The sequence below is a fragment of the Manis javanica genome, chromosome 3, assembly GCF_040802235.1.
Source record: "Manis javanica isolate MJ-LG chromosome 3, MJ_LKY, whole genome shotgun sequence".
In the NCBI taxonomy this organism is placed as follows: domain Eukaryota; kingdom Metazoa; phylum Chordata; class Mammalia; order Pholidota; family Manidae; genus Manis; species Manis javanica.
Window position 1 is genome coordinate 168,019,357 of NC_133158.1, and position 22,139 is coordinate 168,041,495.

The 22,139-nt window shown below is 40.9% G+C and overlaps 1 protein-coding gene and 1 long non-coding RNA gene across 6 annotated transcripts in view; both read left to right on the forward strand.

Moving 5' to 3' along the window:
- The first annotated feature begins 1,211 nt into the window (after positions 1 to 1,211).
- LOC108391094 (uncharacterized) lies at positions 1,212 to 13,793 on the forward strand. The gene is made up of 3 exons (XR_001851676.3): positions 1,212 to 1,560; positions 3,011 to 3,072; positions 11,135 to 13,793. It is a non-coding gene; the product is annotated as an uncharacterized lncRNA (long non-coding RNA).
- A 5,198-nt stretch (positions 13,794 to 18,991) lies between these two features.
- Positions 18,992 to 22,139, forward strand: part of PPP2R3A (protein phosphatase 2 regulatory subunit B''alpha) — a 219,482-nt gene continuing 216,334 nt past the window's right edge. For 2 of the 5 annotated variants that reach the window (XM_037022878.2, XM_073232349.1), the window contains exon 1: positions 18,992 to 19,139. The gene's annotated coding sequence lies outside the window, so the exon portion shown is untranslated. The remainder of the gene's footprint in view (positions 19,140 to 22,139) is intronic. The other 3 variants (XM_073232350.1, XM_073232348.1, XM_073232351.1) reach the window with 3 other exon arrangements.

Below are 22,139 nucleotides of genomic sequence, written 5' to 3' on the forward strand. Positions count from 1 at the left end.
AAGAAAGGAGGGTCTCTGCTGCTCACACCTTTTGAACAAAAGACAGAAACCCCGTGTAATCATATTCTATTACTGCAACAGATTATCACTAAATTCAAAGGTTGAACTGACAATCATTGACTGTCTCACAGTTTCTATAGATGTGAGGTCCAGGTATAGTATAGGTCAACTGGGTTCCTGACTTGGGTCTCATAAGGCCCAAGTCAAGGTGTTGGCAGGGCTGCACTTTTTGTGGAGGCTCTGGAGAAGAATCCACTTCCATCCTCTTTCAGGTTGTTGGCAGAATTCCATTCCTCGTGGTCAAAGTACTGAGGTTTCTGCTTCCTTGCTAACAGTCAGCTGGGGGCTGCCCTTAGCTCTGAAAGGGCTCTCTAGTCCTTGCACATGGCACCTCTGTCTCAGAGCCAGGAACAGCCCATCAAATCCTTCTTGTGCTTGGAATCTCTCTGCCTTCCCCTTTCACCTTCAGCATTTAAGGGCTCATATAATTACATTGGACTCACTCAGAAAATCTCCCTATTTTAAGGTCAACTGATTGGTAACCTTGGTTATATCTGCAAAGCCTATTTTGCTAATTAATGTAACATAACCACAGAAGTAATATCAGGGGGCAGAAATCTTAGGGCCAAAATTCTGCCTATCACAATCAGACAGAGGATGGAGAAACAATAGCTGACAATTATTTAGTGTTTTCTCCAGTAGAAAATAAAAAGGACTTGCTGGAAAAAGTAGTGAACAAAAAAACTCTTGATTCTATTCTGTCTCTTAGACTCTTGAGGTATTTTTCTCATTGCATCATTACAAGAAACTGGCAAAGTGGTGGCCATCCCTGACCTCTGTCAAGGGTCCCCAAATATTTCAGGTTATGCTCTTTGGAGGGTCTTACTCTTCAGAATAGCTTCCAACAGAGAACAGAGAGCTGCTACGCCACCTTGGAGTTCCTGCTCCATCATAGCAGAACCTTCCAGCAATTTCAAACGTTCTTTCTGGTTTAGCCAGTGCTGAGTTAGATATTAAGTCCTGATAAGGATAACCTGGCCTGGAGGCTGTTAATTAATGAACAAACCTTACATGCAAATTGAGCTACTCAGCTCCAGTTAACAAATTCCAGTAAGAAAATGAAGTGAATGGAAAAATACTTCCTTCTAATTAGGTGAAAAGAGACACTGAAGTGTTCAAGTCCTAAACAAAGAGCTGCTTTGTGTCATTCCTCCTCCTGGCAAGGAGAGAGAAAGCTATCTCTGAGCTATGAGTTCTGAGAGAGAATGCTGGGGAAGGATCAGTCTGTTACCTGAAAGAGTGAGTGGAGGGCAAGCTGATGCATTTTCCCAGAGTGAATATACTGGTGGTCTGGGAAGTTCCCATGAGAGAAGTCACTCGGGAGGCCACAATGTTGAGAACATGCAAGAACCAATCCATAGATGGAAAAGGTCACTGGGACAGTCCAAAACTGTCTTCTTAGTATTCACCTATTCTCTGCCCACTGCCTCAGGAACCACTTAAAATATACCTGCAGGTCCAGCCCTGTTACAGACTCTGACAAGCAACAAAAAGAGAGAGGTAAGGAAACTCCTCTACCCAGCTTGCTCCAGAATTCCTATTTGAGAAGGAACTATCTGGTTTAAGAAAATACCTTGAACAGCAAGGTGGGAGTAGAAGGTGAGCACGGAGTTGGCAGGAGTAAACAAGGAAGCAGATCAATTTCTCTGCTTCAAAAATGAAAAGGGACTTGGCTTAGGAGAGAGTGAAGGGGAAGAAAAGAGATGGGGGAGGGAAGAGAAAGAAAGTTAGGCAACACAATGGGAGTCTGGGAATTGGCAGAAATGGCAAAGGGCATTTTTAAGAACAGAATTCTTTGATATTAGCTCAGTAACATCCATGAACCAAGGCTGATTGTAGCTTCCATCAACAGGGAAGTTCTACGACATGTTGCTAACTGCTGCAAGTGGTACCTTAGTAGGAAACCAGGGAGAAGGAGCTAGAGCCTGTGATTAGGTCTGCTTTGGGGTTGAGAAGAACTCACCCAAAAGCGGGAATCAGAGCAGGGAGTGGGGTGGGGGACTTGGGGGACCAGGATAAGTATCAGCCCATAGGATTGTGCCTAACCCGGGGAGGGCACTGTACTCCCCGTAGGATGGAGCTTGAGCCAATCCTAACAGATACTAAGGGGCACCATGAGTCCATCTGACATCTGAGTCACAAAAAGGTTAGATCAGCCACTCACTGATTCAGCACTGAGTTTAGCTTGCTGCCTTTCCTGTCTTGATTTAATATCATAGTCTTCCCAAAGCCTGAGTTTACAGTGTTTCCTTCTTGGACCAACTTTCCAGCTTCATACCTAAATCCCCAGGAACGGGTCTCCTGCCCAGTACTGAACTGGGTGAAGCATGGCTACCTGGCACTGGGAAGCAGTGCTGGGAAGACCCACTGCCATCATGATCACTGCATGGTCACCAGGTCAAGTTGGTCGGGCCAGTGAGTTTAGGTGCTGAATTCTTATCTCTCCAGACCTAAGGATGCTATGGCTGAGGCCCAATGCTTTCAAGGGAACACCAGAGACAAGGGCATGTCACCAACATGAGAAGAGGTCTGGCTAATTTATCAGGACCCATGCCTACATGCACTTCCCCCAGAAGGCCGGGGAACGTGTGTATTTCTCTTCTTTTCAACTCAGGTTTAACAATCCTACCCTCATTATTTGAGGCTGGCTTATGCTGCACAGAACAACTTTACAGCCATATTTCATCCCTTTGGAGCCCTGGGAAGAGGCCTCTCAGTGCTGACGAGACCATAAAAATGAGCAGCACCTTGCCTCAGACACCACCTGGCGCCTTCTCTGGATGGAGTTAGAAACCTCTTACACCAGAGGCCCAGACAGACTCTCCAGACTAGTTCGTACTGCTTTACTGCCTCCACCCTTGATGCCAGCCCCTCTGAGGGGCTTTTTTCTCCATCACCATTACCTCCATCCTCCCCTTGGCTTACCCTTTTATTTTTCTCTCACCCACAGCTCAGCCCTTTCTTCTGACCCTCTGGAACCTTCATCCATTAATAAACTCCCTTCCCGACAAGGTAAGACTTTTTATTGGGCTCTTTTCTCCTCCTGCCTTTAATGGAAATGTGACCCCTGTGGAAGGACACTGTCTTTCCTGCAGCGCCCTGGAAGTGAGGATGTTTATTCTTCCATTCTTCACACACCCCAGAACTATTTGGAAAAAGAGACATATTTACTTTTCTGGCTCTCCATTACCACACCCCAGCTTTTATTCCTCATGCAGTTATAAAAACTCTCTACCCTTTGTCATGGCCATCACTGCCATCTACCCTCTCTAGGTCACCGGCTCAATAGTCACTGGCCCTCAGTCAAGCTCTCTTCCCCAAGTCCTGCCGAGGTTACAGGTGACCGCGACCTCCTCTCCACTTCGCCAGCCAATCTTGAACATGATCACTACTCACAACTGTTTCCACTCTGACAACTTAAGACTCCAATAGCCCACCAAAAACCATTCCCAGTCTATTTTCTAGTTCTCTCTTTTAAGGGAAAAAAGCAAAACCAACTAGTCTTTGACCTCAGTTAGAGTGTTAACCCATGGGTTCCTTTGTTTTATTTTGATCTATCTCCCATCTACTTGCACAGGCTCACCTACTTAGGTGCTATCCATTAAGCCAGTATTTTACCACTGTCTTTCATTGCCCCATTCAGAGATACAAACACGCATACATAGACAAGCTCAACTACAAATGAAACACTAAAAACAATGAACAGTGTTCTATGTAAAATAACTATAATAAAATAACACCTTTACTAATATTGTCATTATCCAGATAATCTTAAAACTTTTCTGCTAGGCTCTGGCTAATATTTAATGACTAACAGGTCTGAACAAAGACACATCACATGCCCATAGGTAAACTCTGCTTGGATTTTAAAAAGCCAAAGATGCTAACATCACCTCCTAGTTGGATTTTGAGCAGTGATGGAGCAGGAGAGCTTAGAAGAACCTATCCAGGAACAATTTAAAACTTTATTATCCAACCACTGTTCCTCCTCTCAGCATTATCCTGATGCCTTGTCTTTTTAAAGAATAACCATAACGTTTTCACAAATTATCTCCATTTCAACCTAAATGTCCATCCATCTTGTATTACTCTTCTTTTATCATAATGCAGAAATATGTCTTAATGTCAAACTATAAAAAGTCACTTATATCGAATATTCTTGCCAAAATACATTAATGCTGACCTTCAAATCAAATCTCTGCAGGGAGCCTTGGCCGTAATGGGGAGGCCTTGCTGTCCAGATGGCAGGAACAATTTTCCTTTCTTCTCTCCTTTGAGCCTATAACCTTCTAGAGTTAAGACCCTGAATCTTATAAGAAGATGACTGTCAAAGTTTGTATCCAGCAAAGGGTTGGACAAATGGTTGCTAGGAGATTAGAAAAAAGAATGGGAATGTAGAGCAAAAAAGCCAGAGATGGGGAAAAGGTAGGCCCAGCAGAAGATCAACAGTAAAAGACAAAAATTCGAGCCAAATGTAACAGACTTAATCAGTTCCAGGCCAGGGGTGGAGGGGCCACAGAAAGAGCCCACTCAAAGAAACGGGTCAACACAGTGAGGGTCACGGGGAAGCAGAGGCTCACTGAGGCCCCTGTTCCCTGAGGCATGGGAGGATAGGAGCATGAACCCAGTCCCAGGGAATGGGGCTAGAGATCAATGTATAAAGTAGGTCCCATCCACCTAGCTGACATAAAAGGACAAGGCTTTCTACCCTGACATGCCATGTGGGATGCCAGTGACCTGGGCACCCAGGCATAGGAGGGCTTGGGAGGAATTAGCCCACTTCCTGATGGAGGATGTTGTGGATTAAATGAAAGTTCCTGTGTCCAGGATTCTCACCTGGCCCTGGTTGGCTAGCTCACTATGCACATGTAAGCAATACGTTGCTACTGACTCTATATAAAGAGCCCTGCCCAATGCTCTGGGCGACACGGTGGCAGGGCTGCAAGGCTGCAGGAGAGCAGAGCAGAGGCTGGAGTGGTGACAGCGCCAAGGACAGAAGCCCAGAGGATGGCTGTGCGGGCCAAGAGGCCCAGAGGCAGAGACCAGCTTGCTGCACGCAGACTTGCTCTGAGTAGATGGGATTTTAGTGATTGACCTGCCACTGTGGAAATAAAGTTGGGTACAACCCTTTCACCCCAAGAACATTCTACTGTCATTTCTTTGGTCACATTGAATCCATAGTGAACTTGCCCGGGGCTGAAATCCATTGGAAAGACAGATGTTTATAGGAAAGCTGGTCCCTCTGCCTTCAGGATTAAAAGCAGCCAAAAATTATGACTAACTACCTCTGATTTGTGAGACAAAAACTATTGATCTGTGCCAGTCTGTTTTTGAAAGGGGTGGTACTCATCAACAGTTTTGATGGTACATTGGGGTAAAGACTAATAATCCTTCATTCACTCATGGAACATTTCCTGAAAAAATAACATGCGCTAAAATGCTGGACTAGGTGCTAAGGAAACAAAAATAAATAAGACAAGGACAAAAATATTAACATATATGTACTCACAGCATCCTCCTCCCCTCCTATCAACAGCCTGTTTAAGGAGAGAGAACATTTGAGTAAGGCTGGAGTTGAGGTGGTAAGAACATGGGAAGCAGGTGGATCGGGGAGTAGACTTGGGCAAACAGCAGCGAAGGCCTGAATAGCCCAGGACCTATGTGTGCACGCGCATGTGTTTGTGTGCACACGCATGCACGCGGGTTACTATAATTTCTGCCTATGGTTTCTTGGAGAGTTTATGAACCTTTCCGTGACTGGAATTGTGTTTTAACTCCTGGATGCTACACAACAATAAAACTACTTACAAGGTTGCCCAGCTTTGAAGAGATTACAAAATAAGACATGGTCCCTGCCCCACAGGTACTCAGAGTCACATAGGGAGAACAAACATTTAACATGAAATAACACAATAAAACCTTGCAAGTGTTGTCACACATATCTACATAGAGCATGGGGGTAGCAAATGAGGGAAAGGTCACCCAACTTAACTGTAGCTCAGAGATAGCCAGGTGTCTCTCAGCAGTAGAGCCAGTGGAGTTTAGGATGGAAATTTTTAGCTCTCAAATCAATTACAAAGAGCAACCTGTGGACAGGATGAAGTAGAAAATTCAAATTTCCTCCTCAAGCTGATCAAACATCTATCACCTCTGAGGCTCACCTGAAGGTCAGGCAGTGGCCCACCAATTGAGGGCTTCCTCTCCTTCCCTGGCTGGGCTTCCTGCACTGGGCATGCCCTCCTTTCTACTTCAGTATCACCTAAACAGAGGAAATGGGTGCAGACTGAGGTGTTAGTGTAAGAGGACTCAGTACCAAATCATGTAAGCATGGAAGAGGAGACATGCGTGAATGCTAAATGAAGCCTGAAGTTAGAGAAGTGAAACAGAAATCCACCCCAGAGCTGCTGCAGTATTATAGCTGAGGTTTGCACTGAGTCTGCTACCCCCAGGCAAAGGGAGGACTTAACGTTTCCAAGCAGGACTGAAGCAATCACTTTGCTGATTTGTGCCAGTCAAGTGACTCACTCTCAAACCTGTTTAATATGAAACAGCATTAGGAGACTGGATATAGCCTCAGGGAGATCAGCTGCTAACCAGCTCAGATTATAGCTTCAGTCCCTCAAACACGGCCATTTAGTGTATCTCCACGTCTTCAGTGGCACACAGCGCTGTGCAGGAAAGGGACTGTCCTTGAAGTAAAAAGATCAAAGTTCTGATTCCCATTCTGTAGCAGTTCTTGGACTTGGTCAGCTCCCCCTGAAAAATGATACCTTCCCTGCCTACCCACTGTGGTGGTTTTGTGAAGCGGATGAGAAATATTCGGGGAATTAAGTGAGATGATGAAAGTGGTGGAGCGCTGTATTTCAGGTATTATCATTACAAGCAAATATCATAACTCTCCTTTTACACTTCCACTGGAACTAGAGGGAATTTTTTAAATGGCAGAAATGAGGAAATAAAACACAATAGGAATTTTGCTTCGTGCCTTAATATCAACAGCATTGAAAGCACCAACTTAGCCAGTTACCGTACACTTTGTCATCCAGACAGTAAACTGGAGTCTTCTCAAGAAGTTCAGAGCTCCCCTCTTCAGTGTCACCTGGGCTATCAATTAGACCATCTCTGATATTTTGCAACAAGATCTTTAAAGAAATCTCTGGGAAATTTATGAAATCATGTCTCTCGTTTGCAATTCCATGGGCAGGAAAAGAAACAAAAGGATCTTCCTTTTTTTTTTTTCCTCACCTTCTTTTTTTATTTCTATCCCCATTTCCATCTCCCAGAGAAACTGGATGATATGGGTGAGGTGAGTGAGACACTTGCCTCGCATGAGAAATGTAATTGGGTGCCCAAAAAACTCAAAACATCAAGATAAGTATATCTTAATGAATAGTTTTTAAAAATGAAATTAATGCCAAAAGCCATGATGAACAGAATTTCAAAATTTTACATAAAGATCAGTGGCAGTGCCATGCCAAGACATTGAAGCCTGAGGCAAAAGGAAAAATCAGTAATACTGATCCTTTATTTTAAATTTGGTATTTTCTGCATCATGCATTTTTGCCTTCATTGTTCTTTCTCAGTGACGTCTGAAATTATAGTTTGCCTTAGAGTCCGTAGCATCTTAGATTTGGTTAAATGCTTTCCATGTGGTATGTGGAATGATCCTGGCTCTTGGCAATGCAACTCAGCTCAGCTTGCCCTCCCACCATTTCCTTTAAATATTTATTCAGGGGAAATCACCTTCCCTGCTCCTGAGCGAATACTCTGAGTCCATGGCTTTTCTCTTCACTCTTAAATAATAGACAAGTCCCTCAGTCATGTTAACTCACGAACACCGTCTCAGTTTAGCAATTACAATGCATAATCCCCTGAAACAATCAAAACCTCACAATTTCACTTAGCGGTAAATCTCCCCTCCACCAGCACAGGCCTGGCAGCTTGCAGTAGGAAAAGGGAAGCAGGGCCTTCTGGTCTCTATTCTCCCTACCTGTCCTCCTTACCCGCTCAATAGCTGCTGCTCTGTTCTTCCCCAAAATGTTAGGGGCTTGGTAAGGAGGAGGAGAAAGGGAGAGACCAGTTCTTACCTGGCTGTGGGTGGACACACGATGTTTACATATAATTAATTATATTTTTCTGTATGATTTATACATTCTAAAATTTCTTAATTTTTTTAAATGAACTGGGAGAAAGATTAAGGAGGAGGAAACGTAACTCTACATCAAAACAACCATTGCTGGATGGACTCTTGTCTTAACAATCTCTCCCTTTTTGTGTGCACACATACACACACATTTATTACAACCATTTTTGCTCTCCTGGCCTTCATTTTTATTGCTTCTATAGACCTATAAAAATAAAAGTTTGTCTAACTGGAGCTAAATTTCCTTGCCCTGTCACATGCTAGTTTATTTCTTATCCCTTCTGAACAAGGAAAGCAATATCCCACTGGTTTCTAATTTCTTCAAGAATAAATGGCCCTGGCCCGAATCCAGTCCACTCCCAGTCCCCTGGGAACTCGTCAAGAGAACTGGAACATCTCTGCCCTTGACCTCTAGGGCAGAAATCAACAAGAGCCCCACAGCAAGGAAAGCACTGTAAAAACAACAGTGTCACCAAAGGCAGAAAACACATCTTATACTCACCACTGAGAGTTCCACTGTACTGCCTGTCTCCAGGCACTGGAACTGAAGACAGAAGAATGTTGCAAGGCTAAACAGTTGTCCCCACTTTAATAGAAATAATTGCCATGATTGTTTAGCTTCACAATGCTGGCAATATATTGCTTATATCCTTGAGCAGCTCATTTTCCACAGCCAAGTCTTTAGTATTCTAATTTTATCTGTAGTATTTAAAACTGTCGTTCTATTTTGCTTTTCTAAGCTCTATAGACATTAGAACTGAAAAATAATTTGAATTCTCACACACTCCAAAAGCCCTGCCCAGATTCAAGATGTCTTAAGCAAAACCCATTTCCAACATGACAAGTTTCAGGATCATAAAGAGAGAACAACTAGCTATGGGTAGGTCTTGCAGATCAATCAACAAAGCACCTAGAGAGACCAATGCAGAGTCCAAGCCCCCTGACAATGGGGCTGGTTTCACAGGTGGGGAGTTTCCTGCAATAGCTGGCTGGGCCCTGGAAGGCAGAGCCTTGAGTGTGGGAGTAACAGAGGGTGGGAGGCAGAGTGACAGGCATCTGTCAGTTCCAGGAGTAAAGTAGGTAGGCACTCCCCTCACTCTCCTTCTCATATTCATCCCAACGGGATTAATACAATGATCAGAAAACGGAAGTGGATGAGACAAATAAAAAAAGTAAAATATGAAAAAAGTGAAGAACCTCACCAAGCAGAAATGAGATTCCACTGGACCCTGAAACTCAAATGGAGAAAAAGTAATCATATCTTTATTTGTAATAGTACTGATGACATTGTCACCAGTAGAATTCCAAGATATTTTCAATTAACTTTATGGTTGTAGCAAATATTTTGCAATATCATTTTTGCTCATCATTACTTTGAAATTATGATAATAATTAAATTTGTCACTAGATCTTGATATTTAATCTATTCATAAGCATATATAGATATACTACACATTTGTTTTAATATTTTGATACCTGTAGTTCAATAATTAGTTTCTTTGTGACCCTATGTATTTTATGACATAGATTTTAGAAAATTATTCTAACAAGAGATCCAAGGCTTCATCAGCCTGTCAAAGGTCCCTGGGGCAGGGGGTGGGGGAGGAGGTTAAGAACCCTTTCAGTAGACAATTTCAGACTAATTTGAGTATGCAGAATCCCATCAATCCAAATCCAAAATGTTTGAAAAAGATCTGGGGAAAAGGAGGAGGGAAGAGAGATAAAGATACAAAGTTAAGTACGCCTAAGGAGTATGCAATTCACTACGTTATTAAACAAGTTAAATTCCAGCTGAAGAGCATAGACTTAGGGATTCTCTTAGTAAAAAACCCAACTAAATAAGAAGGGATCTAGCTTGTCAAAGGGTGGGTGGTTCAGGAAAACTGATTCTAGGTGAACTTTAAATCCAGCATCCAGTACCCTAACTTCCAAAAAATAGTCCAAATCTATAAATAAATGGTACTCCCACATTTTCTCTACATCACTGATGTTAATTCAGTTGGGTAAGCATCCTTACAACCCTGGGAAGGATCCTAGAAGTAAACCTTTTATTGCCAACTTTTACTTAACCAAATTATTAAATTAACTAACATTCTCCATTCCTTCTCTAAAACTCACCAACTGGTCCCAAGGCACTCTGAGACCTTACAGTCAGTAGGCTTCTCTCTAGTACACTGGCACTTTCTCAAAACTCAATAAGAAAACAAACAATAATTAAAAATGGGCAAAACCACCCAATAATGAAGGCCTACTTAAATAGTTATCTCTCTGATAATACCACCCAATAATCAAGACAGTGTGTTATTGGCAGAAGGGGAGCCAAATGGATCAATGTAGAGAGAACCCAGAACAGAGTAGAGAACCCAGAAATAGATCCATACAGTATGCCCAACTGATTTTTTTAAATACCTTTTTTAAAAGTTTTCAATTTACAGAAAAATTAAGATGGTACAAAGAGTTTCCATATACCCTGCTTCTTGTTTCCCTCACTATAAAACATCTTACATTAGTAAGATACAACTGTTACAGTTAAGCAACCAATATTGATAACATTATTATAAACTAATTGTTCCAGCGTTTTAAGATTAGTTGTAATATCTCCTTAGGCTCCTCTTGGATGTGACAATTTCTTAGACTTTTCTTGTGTTTCATGACCTTGAAAGCTTTAAGAAGTATTAGTCATATATATTGGTAGGATGCCCCACTACTAGAATTTGTCTGATGTTTTTCTCATGATAAGACTGGGATGATGGGTTATTGGGAGGAAGATTAAAGAAATAAAGTGCCGTTTTTATTACATCATATTAAGAGTAAATACAATCGGCATGATTTATGACTGTTGATATTGAGGTGATTACCTGGCTGAGGTACTGTTTGTCAGGTTTCTCCACTACATAAAAATAACTATAGTTACTTTTCCTCTGTTTCCAGACTGTTCTCTTTGGAAGGAAGTCACTATGCACAGCCCACATCTAAGGAGTGGAGAGTTAAGTTCCTCTCTTTGAGAGTAGAGCATCTGCATCAATTATTTGAAATTCTTCTCTATGGGAAATTGGTCTATTCTCCCCCATTTATTTATTGTTCATTCATCTATCTCAGTATGTACTCATAGGTATTTATTTTGTACTTTTGAGTACTATCCAATTCTACTTTATTTATTCAGCTGCTCGCATTATTCCAACCTTGGCCATTGGAAGCTCTTCTAGTAGGACACACCTTTGACATCCCCCAACAATGTGTTTTTGGTTTTTATTTAATCACTTCCTTACCTTCTGATACTACAAGATGCTCCCTGAATATCTTATGTATTTCCTGCCCATCCTAGACCATTTCTCTAAGACCCCTATTTCTTTTACTGGAGAATGATTATCAGAAGCCACAGTCTAGGCCCTGGGTATACCAGCTGCTACTGGGATGCCCATCTGGTTTTTGACAAACATTCAAAAGCTAGTCAGTGGAGGAAGGATAGCCATTTCAACAAATGGTGCTGTAGCAATTGGACATCCATAGCGAAAAAAAACCTCAACATAAAATTAACATTTTAACTCAAATTGAGCCAGAACATAATAGAAAATATAATATTGCAAAACTTTAAAAAAATAGTAGCAAATCTTCAGAATCTAGGACTAAGCAAATAGTTCTTCAACCTAACACCAAGACCATAAAAGGAAAAATTAATAAATTGGGCCTCATCCAAATTAAAAACTTTGCTCTGTAAAAAGTTCTATCAAGAGAATGAAAAGACAAGCTACGGCAGACTGGGAGAGAATACTTGCAAACCACATATCTAACAAAAAACTAGTATCTAGAATATATAAAGAAACCTCAAACTCAACAGTGAAAAAGCAAACAATCTCATTGGAAAAGGGCAAAAAACATCACATACATTTCACCAAAAAAGTATATACAGGTAGTAAATAAGCACACAAGAAGATGTTCAATATCATTAGCCATCAGGGAAATGAAAATTTAAACCATAATGATGTATCACCACACAGATAAATGAAAACAATGTTCACACACTCACATGTGCACAAGTGTTCCTAGTAGATTTTTTTTGTAATAGCTCCAAACTGGAAACAACCTAGATGTTCTTCAACAGGTGAACAATCAGGCAGACCATGGTACTTCCATTACATGAGATACTACTCAGCAATGAAAGGGAACACAGTAATGATACACGTGACAACTTGGATGAATCCAGAGTACTATACAGAGATTAGTGGTTGCAGGGAGCTGAGGCTTGGAGGGAAAAGAGGGACAGACAGACTACAAAAAAGTAGCACAAGAGAATTTTGGAAGTTGATGGAAATATTCTGTATCTTGATTAGGGTAGTGGTTACATGACTGCAAGTGATTGTCAAAACTTGTAGGACTGAACACTCAGAAGGATAGATTTTACTGTATATGAATTTTAACGATTTTTTAAAACATGAGGAATAATAGAAGCTTTTTAAACCAATTTCTACTTAGCTCAATTAGTAAATTAACCAACATTCTCCATCCCTTCTATAAAATATATCGACTAGTCCCTCTCTAGTAGCCCGGCATTTTCTGCTCCCACCAGTTGAGCTCAACACATAACCACGATTCAGTTGTGTTTGTTCCCAAACCTACAGGTGTTAGTTGTGCCTGTTCTTATATGAAATAAGTCCATGAAATATGAGTGTGGAAAGGAAGAGCTGTTTCTATGAAAATTAGGATCAATGCTTTGGAAAGACTAGTTAATGGCAGCTTGCTAAAAAAAAAATTCTTAAACTTAAAGTGGACAAGACAGTTAATGAAAGTTCACAAGGAAATGTAAAAATCTAAAATCAACCCAACTTCCATTGGTTTGCAAGTATCTTAAAGCTTTTGCTCCACATTAACATAATCCAAACTAGAAATCATAAGAGGATACATGAGTGCTTTATGCAACAAAGATGTCTTGGAACTCCAATAACAGACTCATACTCAAAGAAAGGGTGTGGCAAATTAATATATATTTATGGATTTTTTAAATTAAAGTATCAGTGATAAACAATCTTACATTGGTTCCAAATACACAACAGTGGTTCAACAGTTACCCATATTATTAAATCCTCAGCCCCTCTAGGGCAGTCACTATTATCAATGTAGTAAGATGTTACAGGATCATTAACTGTATTCTCCATGCTGTACATCCACCCCTGTGACCAACCTACATAGTGATTGAGAATTATTGTGCCCCTTTATCCCTTTCCCCTCCTCCACTAACCTCCCCAGCCCTCCCCCTTGGTAACCACTAGTCCCTTCTTGACGTCTGTGAGTCTACTGCTGTTTTGTTCCTTCTGTCTTGCTTTGTTTTTGTACTCCACAAATAAGTGAAATCGTTTGGTATTTGTCTTTCTCTACCTGGCTTATTTCACTGAGCATAATACTCTCTAGATCCATCCATGTTGTTGCAAATGGGAGGATTTCTTTTCTTATTATGGTTGAATAATATTCCATTGTGTATATGTACCACATCTTCTTTATCCATTCATCTACTGATGGACACTGAGGTTGCGTCTATATCTTGGCTATTGCAAATAGTGCAGCAATGAAATAGGGCTGCGTATGTCTTTTTGAATCAGAGATCTTGTTTTCTTCCAGTAAATTCCTAGGAGTGGAATTACTGGGTCAAACGGTATATATATATAATATATATATATATATATATATATATATATATATATATATATATTTGTGTTTTAAACTCAACAGTTATATTTTCTAAGCACTTAATTTAAAATGTTAGACCGTGTATGAAATATTATTTATGATTCCTCACTTTAGCTGAATTTTTCTACTAGCCAGACTTACACAGTCTCTCAATAAGAGTGAAGTGACTCAAACCTAAGATTAACATTTTTTGCATTGAGTTCAAGAATAAGCTATCTTTTAATCATCTTGGCAATTTGGGTGTATTTTGTTTAACAGATGGAGTATATGAAATGTTGAATTTAGACTTGTGATTTTAATTTGAAATGTTTAAAGGAATTTAACTGATAGCAGATTGGGAATTTAAATTTGAGATGTGTAAAAGTTGAATTGATTATGTATGTAAACTAGATTTGAATTTTTCAGAGAATGTGAGGTACTAAATCTATAACTTTTGAGTTATTAGGCTTGTAAACAGAGTTTAAGTGCTTAGAAATATTGGTTTATTAGATCTGTAAGCCTGCTTGATTAATGTTTTCAGTGATTTAGAGAATCAGATATATTACATTTGTAGTTGTATTTTGAAATATCTAAGAATTCAATCAAGTTAGTAATAAATGTTTGGAGAATTTAATTGATTATACTTATACATTGATTTTAAGTTATAACAGAATATTGTATTTATAAATAAAATTATAAGACGTAATGTTAAGCTTAAAAGCCTAAGGAAAACTAGATTTTAAAACTGGATATCTTTAATAAAAATGGCATTAATTAAACAAAAGTAGTTCTAAGTGTTCATTTTTGTTTTCTTTCTGTATACAAAACCTTGTCTTGTACATTAAAAAACACAAATGATGAAATAATGAAAGAATCAACTTCTCCCACATAGTGATTCTCACAAAAACCATCTCCTTAATATTCAAGTAAAGAAAATCAAGCACTTTCTGCAAGAGTTACCATATTGCACTGCTAGATATATAACCAAAAGAAATGAAGGTATATGTACAATACAAAGACTTACACATGAATGTTCATAGTAGCCTTGTTTATAATAGCCAAAACTGGAAGCAACCCAAATGGCCATTAGCAGGTGAATGGATAAATGAACTGTAGTATAGCCATATAATAGAACATTATTCAGCAATAAAAAGGAATAAAGTACTGATTTGTGAATTGGTACAACATAGATGAACCTTGAAAACATACTACATGTATGAAAGAAGCCAGATACAAAAGTCACATGTCATGGAGCTCTATTTATATGAAACATCCAGAATATTTATCAATCCAGAAAGTAGGTCAGTAGTTGTGGTTAGGAGAGAGGATACAGGGAAATGGAGAGTGGCCTAACAGGAATGGGGTTTCTTTTTGAGTTGATGAAAATGTTCTAAAATTGATTTGGATGATGATTGCACAGCTCTGTGAATATACCTAGAAACACTGAATTTTATATTTTAAATAGATAAATTATATGGTATGTAAATTATGTCTAAACGATGTTACAGAAAGGAAGGAAGGGAGGGAAGGGAAAGATGAGAGGAGGAAAACAAAAAGAAAAACAAGAAAGAAAAACCCAAACTTCAAACTTTTAAGATTTCCCAAAATAATCACATTCCCCCTGCAAGGAAACCATATATCCAGAATCTCTTGCATCTATATTTAACCTCTCTGTTGCGGCTGTCCTGCTTCTTCACATTGTGTTCTTCTAAATTAAAATCTTGTGTGGTACATTTGACTGAGCTTCAGCCATATACCCCACCTTAGCTGCAAAGGAGGTAGGGAAAGTGAGTTCTGGCTTCCACTTTAGGAGTCAGGACTCCTAACAGTTGAGATTTCCCAAATAAAGGAAAGCTATTCAACAGCTGCTGAGAAAGTATAAGAACATGACAACTATTTGCTATGCTCAGCCACATGTGGAAAGTGAGTTAAAAGGAAGCAAGATGGGCAGCAGAAGGACCAGTTAGGTGGCTGGTGCAGCCCATCAAGAGAGATGGTGATGACATGGACTCCCAGTTACTGAGGGAGCAGTAATAAAGGCAGAGAGGAGCAATGTAAAAGAAAAGTCAGAACTTGAAGCTTTGCTCCATAAGAAAGATGAGGGAGCAAGATTTTTCTCTTTATCAATGATTTTGAACAATTTGATTATGATATGCTTTCATGTGGTTTTCTTTATGTTTCTCGTGTTTAGGGTGTGTTGATATTCTTAGATCTGTGAATATTCATCCAAAATGTATAATATTCATACATTTTGGAAATTTGGGACCATTATTTATCCAAATATTTTTTGTCTCCATCTCTCTCCTTTGGATATTCCATTTACACATATATTAGGCCACTTGAAATTGTCCCACAGCTCATTGATGCTCTTTTCATTTTTTTAAATCATTTTTTTCCCTGTGTATCTTTCATTTTGGTAATTTCTATTAGTATGACTTCAAGTTCACTAATCTTTACTTTGTCCATGTCGAATCTGCCATTGATCCTATCCAATGTATTTTTATTTAGACATTGTAGTCTTCATCTCTAGAAGTATAATTTGGATCTTTTTATATCTTTCATGTCTTTGCTTAACTTTTTGAATATTTGGAATATAGTTACGGTAACTTCTTTTTCCTTTTTTTATTTTGGTATCATTGATAAACAATTACATGAGTGACATTGTGGTTACTAGATTCCCCCCATTATGAAGTCCCCATCATATACCCCATTTTAGTCAGTTACAGTAACTTTTAATGTCCTTGTCTGGTAATTCTAACATCTGTGACATTTCTGGATATGCTTTTGAATGACTGACTTCTCTTTATTATGGGTTGTATTTTATTAAATATTATTAAATCTCTGGTTTTATTATAAGTTTATGAGAAACACAGGGGCAAAGGAACATGTTAACATCACAGGGGTGCAATCAGCAAAATGCAGAATGTGGGAAACTACACAGAACAAACAATTTCTTCAAAATATAAAGTGCAAGAAAAGAATTTCAGAGATTTTAACCAAATGCGGTAACCTTGTTTGATTCCTGACCTGAAGAAATTAACTAAAACACTGATGAGAATATTGGGAAAAGTTGAACACTAACTAGATGTTGAAAAATTGTTAATTTTTAAAGATGTTTTAATGATTTTTGTGCTTGTTTTTAAAAACAGACTATGTTGTTTAGAGATACATAGTGAAATATATATGGGTGAAACAGTATGATTCCTGTGAATTGCTTCAAAATAATCCAAGAAGGGAAAGAGGAGGTGAGAGTGCAAATGGAACAAACTGGTCAACAGCAATTATTGAAACTGAGTAATAAGTAAATAGTAGTTCATTATATTATTCCCTCTATTTTTGCAATATTTTATATTTTTTCACAATTAAAAAATCAGGTACTCTCTTCTCTGAGCAGATTTGCCCTCCTCTGTCTCAACACCTAATAGAATTGTGCTCAGGAATGTTCTCCTCCCATCCAAATAAGTGAAACACTCATTTACTTCCAAATCTTTCTTCCTAATTCAGCCATAAACCCTCGAGAGCAAAGATTGTGTCTTATTCATTTCCTATTCTTTGTATCTCCACCACCAGCCACAGAGCCAGAGTGCTCAGTAATTGTGGCTAATTGGCAGTATTCTAGCCACAATTCATAACAGGGAGGCTGACGCCATCATATTGATTCAAATTTCTTGTTAAGTGTTGTATCCTTTATAAATCTGAGTCATACTGCATGTAAATATATGACAAAGGAACCAAAGGAATCCTTATGTAAAAACCCAAGCAATAAAACTGTTAAAAGACAAATCAGATCTAGCAGGGACTGGCAGGGTGTCCAGTGCTGAAATTGTTTTGTAGTTCTCTATGTACTTCCTCTTCTTACAAGTATGCATTTCACTGTGACCTTTGCAAAGTCCTTCTGTCCTTCCCTGACTTCCTCACAGGACTGCTCTAAGTCTCAAATAAGATACCATATTGCATGTGAAAGGGCTTTTTTAAAACTGGAAAGCAGTGTAAACTTTAACGTATAATGGCTTCTTTCCACGGCATCAAGACATCTCCCAGAACACATAATTTCAGCTTTTGAAAGAATTGATCTTGAATGAAATCCTTCAGCAGACAAAGCCTGGTTTGACTTTATATGTTATCTACCTTTATATGTATTTTTTTTCTTTCCTTGCAGTATAAATACACACATGACACCTGTTATACAACTGGTGCTGTGCTAGAGTGAGAACAGCCAGGTGCCCAGGACCTATTCTCACAGGACACCTAATTCCTTAGCTCCTAGGTGCTTCTTACTCATCCTGTTCAATCTCCTGATTGATTGGCTTCTTTATTATTTATATACTTATATATTTATTGATTTATCTTTTTAATGAAGAATTTTACAAAGTACTCTTAATTGGAGGTTCCTAATTCTGGGGAAATTTCCGTTTTACAAATGTGTTCTTAGGAAGGGCATGATTATGGGCAGGTGGCCTTTGAGTTCCTGGGGTAGATACGTGTAGGTCAGTTTCAGGAGGTCCTTCCCGGGCTGTCTTCCCTGCTATTGATGAGGTTATGCTCTAAGCCAGATCATTTTACATGGCACTAAATCTGGTGGGCTTTCTGTATTTGTGTTATATTTAACAATAAGTTAAAAATAAATATTACTTCTTTCAAAATTCAGTTTGTTCTCTACTTCACAACGAAATGTAGGGCGGTGCGGGCCACTGGAAGGATCAGAATGACCGGGAATGTCTGGTCAGCAGCGAGGGCTGTCTCTGGCTCCAGTGGACCATCCGGTCCGCTTGGGGAGGGTAAAACAAATAATGATGATAACAGTAACTACAACGATAACAATCACAATAAAATAAAAGCACAGTAATAACAAATCCGAGCGAGAGACTCGCATCCGGCAAACGACAAACAGCAGTAAGCACTACAAATCGCGTCCCCGCGGAGCCGCCACGCGAGGGACCGAACCCGCGGCACCCACTGCGTCTTTCTCTCACATACACACTCTCTCACACACGCTCTCTCACGGCTCTTGGCGGTGGGCGCCTTTCCCGGCCGGGACAGCGGTGTGGGCGGGGCCTGGAGGGCGGGGCGGGGCCTGGCTGCGAGGGCGGCACGGCGGAAGGTGGGGCGAGGGGAGGGGAGGTGGGGGCGGTCGCGCGGCTGGGCGGGGCGCGCTCGGGCCTCAGCCTCTCACTCGCCGCCCTCGCAGCCCCAGATCCCGCGCCGCCGGGAGCGCGGGCTGAAGTGCAGCTTCTGAGCTGAGGCCGCCTCCGGAGGAGGAGCCGCGAGCACTGAGGTAGGCGCGGAGACGGCCGCCGCGCGGCCGGAGCCCTCGCGCCCCCAGCCGGGCCCGAAGGCTGTGATGAGGCCGGGGGGCGGTGCGCAGAGGCCCGGGCGGGCGGGGCCGGGGCCTGGGGGCGGGGATCGGCCTGCCCGGAGGGGCCGGAGGGGCCGCGCGGCGCTGGCTAGGCTGGTAGAGCCGTGGGGGTCGGGGTTCGAGTCAATGCGGGCGCCTGTGCACGCCCAGCTCAGTCCCTGGCCGTGGCAGCCCGGGAGGTGTGGAAACCGCCTGGCCGGGGCGCCCAAGGAGGAGGGAAGGCGGGGGACGGCCTGGTCCCTCCCACTTTCGGGGCTCTTAGGCCGGTTCGCTCGCACAGCCCTCGGGAACTTATTAACAGGAACTCTTGGCAGAGGAACAAATGCCAACGTTTTGGAAGAACTGAGAGTCACGTCGTTAGGCGCTGAGGCTTTATTTTCCTTCCCCGCCCCCTGCCCAACCTCGGCCCGACTTGGCCAAAGAAGGATGTGTCACCAGCTCGGGGCCCGGGGCGGGATCCCGGCCCGGCTGGGAGCGAGGGTACCTGAGACAAAGGTAAACGGAGGCCGGGGTCTGCCCCGCCCTGCCCTGCCCTGCGGCCGCCCTGGTGGGTCTCTCTCGGCTGACCCAGGCCTCCGCCTCGGAGGGGCTTTCTCCTGGGGGACTATCGATGGAAACCAGCTGGCCGGCTTGGCGTTGGTTGGCGCATCTGAACTCTGTTGTGCTCATATTATTCCCAATCCTCCTACTCTCGGAAAGCTTAAGGAAATTTTATCCAGTTTTAGTGGTCAGCAAATGTAAGGGAGGATAAACTGCTGTTTGTAAATTATAAGGTATTTTCTTCTTAGGAAATGGTCTGGAAACTCGAAATAAAAATCCTTAACACGTAAGCAAAAACAGCGTGATTTGTAGTGCCATCCAAAATCTGAGCAAATGTTTCTCCTCAGATCATTTATGTACAAAACATCCCCCCAACCTTTGGTGCCAGGCATTTTTCTTTGTTCTTCATTAGTCTCAGGCCTCAGTTTCTTGTAAACAGAGCACCCAGAGCTCAGACCCTAAGGATTGCCATACTAGGTCAGAGCCTGTGCATCCAGCTCAGTAGACAGCAGGCTTGTGCTGTAATGAAACACGGTTTTCTTTCTTGGTGATACCATTAAAAATTACCTTTATTTTGTTCTTTTCAGTAGTACCCATGATATTTAGTGAGAGCCTTTTAAAAATCTGTAGACCAGACCTAATTTATACATAGAATTTATTCACATTTATTGCATCCAAATGGCTCTCCTATCCTCTCAGCAGAAGAACTTAAAACATGAAATACTTGTAGAAAAAAACAAATCTTTTGTAAATCTGGGAGCTCAGAAATTGAGAACCAGAAAACAATTTTTTTTAAATAGAAAGCTTTGGAGAAGTCTTTACCAGGACCAACCTGGCTGTTGAGTTCAAAGATAGCTTTATCTACTAACAGTCTGAACATTAAGCAGTTAAAGATTTATTTGTATTCATTAATATTTGCATATTTTAAAATACTGTTTAACATTTTGGAGAGTGAAGGAGCTATCAGACTTTATCTTAGTCTGAACTAATGGCCTTAATGTTTAGTTGAAATCAGCTACCCTAAGAGAATGAGTTTTGTTTCAGCAAAAAGGGAGTAAAGAAGATGAGTGATTTTGAAATATGGGGCACTTGAGGGGGTTACTTATTCAAACCATAACTTTGCTTTTAAATTTGTCATAGGCTCCCATTACCCCTTGCAAGCATAGTCTCCACTGATATGGCTCTTGCCACCTTTCACCACACAGCTAAAGCATTACTTCCTTTCTGGAGCTTTTCTTGACACATAACAACCCCAACCTTGTTACCCGCAAGACAAAACATCAACAATAAAACACTGCCTGATTTGAATCGGTCATCCTTGTGGATCTTACCATTCTCTAAATTATTTGGACTAGATAATTAGATAATTCTTTGTTGTGAAGGGCTATCCTGTGGTTGTAGGATGTTTAGTGACATTCCTAACCTCTTCTTAATAGATACCAGTGTTACCTCCCCTCTGCACAGTTGTGACAAAGTCACACAACTTGCACCATTGTGACTATCAAAAATGCCTCCAGACAGCTGTATGTCCCCTAGGAGAGCCAGAATCATCCCTGGTTGAGAACCACTGTTCTAAATAGACTGCTGGCTGAACACCAGTGACACTGCATAGCCCTCATTTGCTTATGTGCTGATTTTCTCTACTGTCCTATCCTGAGAGCAGGAACATTCGTCATTTACTTAACAAATATCTGAGGGCCTACTTTGCCAGCTAGACACAGTTTAAGTCTCAGAATACAGTGGTAAAATCAACTGATGTGGTGTCTGCACTCCTGGACATTACAGTCTAAAGAAAGTGACAGATGCATACGTATAAAATGATACAGTTACCTCATTACAGTTGTAACAAATTCTGGGAGGAGTACATAGAACAGGGGTCCTGACCTGGTTTAGAAACCAGGAAGTTTCCTTGGGAAATGACATTTATGGTGAAGTGGACTCTGAAGGATAAATAGAAGTTACAAGGTGAAGCTCAGAGGGACAATATTCCAGGCAGAAGAAACAAAGGCCAGTGTGGTTGGAGCTGGAGAGTGCTAAGACAGGATGTACAAAATGAAGCTCAGAAAGTAAGCAAAGACTGTCTTAAGCAGCAGGTCTCAGTCCAGCCTGCTCATCAGAATCACAAGAGGAACTTAAGACCATATTAGTGCCTGGACCATGCTCCAGGCTCATTAAATCAGAATGTCTTCAGTGGGTCCTACTCCTTCTCCCAGCTGCCATTTTCCCTCCACTTTTCAAAGGGATAACCACTGTACTAGTTTTGTGTATCATTCTAGACATTTTCTGTGGGCATTCTTTATTCCTGTTTATGCAAATGGTAGCATACTGCATACAGTTTTGTTTTATTTCATTCTCAAGTGTCTTGGAAATGATTCCATT